This window comes from Arachis hypogaea, chromosome 14 (assembly GCF_003086295.3).
Source record: "Arachis hypogaea cultivar Tifrunner chromosome 14, arahy.Tifrunner.gnm2.J5K5, whole genome shotgun sequence".
NCBI classification, from domain to species: domain Eukaryota; kingdom Viridiplantae; phylum Streptophyta; class Magnoliopsida; order Fabales; family Fabaceae; genus Arachis; species Arachis hypogaea.
Genome location: NC_092049.1, coordinates 123,100,466 through 123,104,246, shown reverse-complemented (window position 1 = coordinate 123,104,246; position 3,781 = coordinate 123,100,466). Strand labels below are relative to the sequence as shown.

At 41.3% G+C, this 3,781-nt stretch overlaps 1 non-coding gene across 1 annotated transcript; it reads left to right on the top strand.

Annotated features, from left to right (window-relative positions):
* The first annotated feature begins 3,221 nt into the window (after positions 1-3,221).
* Positions 3,222-3,329, top strand: LOC112746034 (small nucleolar RNA R71). The gene has a single exon (XR_003173934.1). It is a non-coding gene; the product is annotated as a small nucleolar RNA R71 (small nucleolar RNA).
* The last annotated feature ends 452 nt before the right edge of the window (positions 3,330-3,781 follow it).

Here is a 3,781-nt window from a genome sequence, read left to right as displayed (position 1 = left end):
GCTTAAGAACTCTGGACACCTCTAATTGGGGACTTTAGCAAAGCTGAGTCACAATCTAAAAGGTTCACCCAGTTATGTGTCTGTGGCATTTATGTATCCGGTGGTAATACTGGAAAACAAAGTGCTTAGGGCCACGGCCAAGACTCATAAAAAACTGTGTTCAAGAATCATCACACTGAATAGAGAATCAATAACGCTATTTGAATTCTAATTCCTATAGATGCCAATCACTCTGAGCTTCAATGGATAAAGTGAGATGCCAAAACTGTTCAAAGCAAAAAGCTACTAGTCCCGCTCATCTAATTAGAATCTGAGCTTCATCAAAAACTCTGAGATATTATTGCTTCTCAACCTATTAGTCTTCTATTTTATTTGTCTAGTTGCTTGAGGACAAGTAACAGTTTAAGTTTGGTGTTGTGATGAGCGGATATTTTATACACTTTTTGGGGTTAATTTCATATAGTTTTGAGTATGTTTTAGTTAGTTTTTAGTCTATTTTCATTAGTTTTTAGGAAAAATTCATATTTCTGGACTTTACTATGAGTTGTGTGTTTTTTTGTAATTTCAGGTGCTTTTCTGACTGAAATTGAAGGAGCTGAGCAAAAATCTGATTCAGGCTGAAAAAGGACTGCTGATGTTGTTGGATTCTGACCTCCTTGCACTCAAAGTAGATTTTCTGGAGCTACAGAACTCGAAATGGCATGATTCCAATTGCGTTGGAAAGTAGACATCCAGGGCTTTCCATCAATATATAATAGTCATACTTTGCACAAGGATAGATGACGTAAACTGGCGTTCAACGCCAGTCCTCTGCCCAATTCTGGCGTCCAGCGCCAGAAAAGGATCAAAAGCTGGAGTTGAACGCCCAAACTGGCAAAAAACTGGCGTTCAACTCCACAAATGGCCTCTGCACGTGAATTACTTAAGTCTCAGCCCAGCACACACCAAGTGGGCCCCAGAAGTGGATCTCTGCATCATCCATCATAGTTTACTTATTTTTTGTAAACCTAGGCTACTAATTTAGTATTTAAACAACTTTTAGAGACTTATTTGGTACCTCATGACATTTCAGATTAAACTTTGTATTCTCTGACGGCATGAGTCTCTAAACCCCATTGTTGGGGGTGAGGAGCTCTGCTGTGTCTCGATGAATTAATGCAAGTAATTCTGTTTTCCATTCAAACACGCTTGTTCCTATCTAAGATGTTCATTCGCGCTTAACTGTGATGGAGGTGATGATCTGTGACACTCATCACCTCCTCAATCATGAATGTGTGCCTGACAACCACCTCCGTTCTATATACGATTGAATGAGTGTCTCTTGGATTCCTTAATCAGAATCTCCGTGGTATAAGCTAGAACTGATGGCGGCATTCATGAGAATCCGGAAAGTCTAAACCTTGTCTGTGGTATTCCGAGTAGGATTCAAGGATTGAATGACTGTGATGAGCTTCAAACTCCTGAAGGCTGGGCGTTAGTGACAGACGCAAAGGATAGTAAATCCTATTCCAACCGGATCGAGAACCAACCGGTGATTAGCCGTGCTGTGACAGAGCGCGTGAGCGTAGTTTTCACTGGAAGGATGGAAGGTAGCCATTGACAACGGTGATCCACCAACACACAGCTTGCCATAGGAGGACGTACGTGCGTGAACAAGAAGACAGAGGAAAGTAGAGATTCAGAAGACAAAGCATCTCCAAAACTCCAACATATTCTCCATTACTGCATAACAAGTAACCTTTAATCCATGCTCTATTGTTTATTTGCAATTCAACTGATAAACATAACTGACTTCCTGACTAAGATTTACAAGATAACCATAGATTGCTTCAAACCAACAATTCCGTGGGATTCGACCCTTACTCACGTGAGGTATTACTTGGACGACCCAGTGCACTTGCTGGTTAGTGGTACGAGTTGTGAAAAGTGTGATGTGATTCACAATTCGTGCACCAGTCTGCCATCTCTAATGAGATTTTAGCAGCTTGTACCCCATAGATTCCCAGTTTCTCTATTACAGAGAGGGGCATGAGGTTTATCCCTGAACCAAGGTCACACAGAGCCTTAAAGATCATGGTGCCTATAGTACAAGATATTATGAACTTCCCAGGATCCTGTCTCTTCTGAGGCAATGTCAGTTGATCCAGATCACTTAGTTCATTGGTGAACAAGGGAGGTTCATCTTCCCAAGTATCAATGCCAAATAATTTGGCATTTAGCTTCATGATTGCACCAAGGAACTTGGCAGCTTGCTCTTCAGTAACATCCTCATTCTCTTCAGAAGAGGAATACTCATCAGAGCTCATGAATGGCATAAGGAGGTTCAATGGAATCTCTATGGTCTTTAGATGAGCCTCAGAGTCCTTTGGTTCCTCAGAGGGAGACTCCTTATTGATCACTAGACGTCCCAGGAGGTCTTCCTCCTTGGGATTCACGTCCTCTCCTTCCCTTACAGGTTCGGTCATGGTGCTTATGTTAATGGCCTTGTACTCTCCTTTTGGATTTTCTTCTGTATTGCTTGGGAGAGTACTAGGAGGGATTTCAGTGATCCTTTTACTCAGCTGGCCCACTTGTGCTTCCAAATTTCTAATGAAGACCTTGTTTCATTCATGAAACTTACAGTGGCCTTGGATAGATCAGAGACTAAGTTTGCTAAATTAGAGGTATTTTGTTCAGAGTTCTCTGTCTGTTGCTGAGTGGATGATGGAAAAGGCTTGCTGTTGCTAAACCTATTTCTTCTACCATTGTTAAAGCCTTGTTGAGGCTTTTGATCCTTCCATGAGAGATTTGGGTGATTTCTCCATGATGGATTATAGGTGTTTCCATAAGGTTCACCTAAGTAATTCACCTCTGCTATTGCAGGGTTCTCAGGATCATAAGCTTCTTCTTCATAAGAAGCCTCTTGAGTACTGTTGGATGCAGCTTGCATTCCAGTCAGACTCTGAGAAATCATATTGATTGCTGAGTCAATATTTTATTCTGAGCCAATATGGCATTCAGAGTATCAATTTCAAGAACTCCCTTCTTCATAGGCGTCCCATTACTCACAGGATTCCTTTCAGAAGTGTACATGAACTGGTTATTAGCAACCATGTCAATGAGTTCTTGAGCTTTGCAGGCGTTTTCTTTAGGTGAATGGATCCACCTGCAGAAGTATCCAATGACATCTTTGATAACTCAGATAAACCATCATAGAATATATCCAGGATGGTCCATTCTGAAAGCATGTCAAAAGGACACTTTTTGGTCAGCTGTTTGTATCTTTCCCAAGCTTCATAGAGGGATTCACCTTCTTTTTGTCTGAAGGTTTGAACATCAACTCTAAGCTTGCTCAGCTTTTGAGGAGGAAAGAACTTGGCTACGAAAGCCGTGACCAGCTTATCCCAAGAGTTCAGGCTGTCTTTGGGTTGAGAGTCCAACCATATTCTAGCTCTGTCTCTTACAGCAGAAGGGAAAAGCATGAGCCTGTAAACTTCAGAATCTACTCCATTAGTCTTAACAGTATCACAGATCTGCAAGAATTCAGTTAAGAACTGAAAAGGATCTTCAGATGGAAGTCCATGAAACTTGCAGTTCTGCTGCATCAGAGAAACTAGCTGAGGTTTCAGCTCAAAGTTGTTTGCTCCAATGGTAGGAATGGAGATGCTTCTTCCATGTAAATTGGAATTAGGTGCAGTAAAGTCACCAAGCATTCTCCTTGCATTATTATTATTTTCGGCTGCCATCTCCTCTTCCTGTTCGAAAATTTCTGAAAGGTTCTCTCTGGATTGTTGTAATTTAG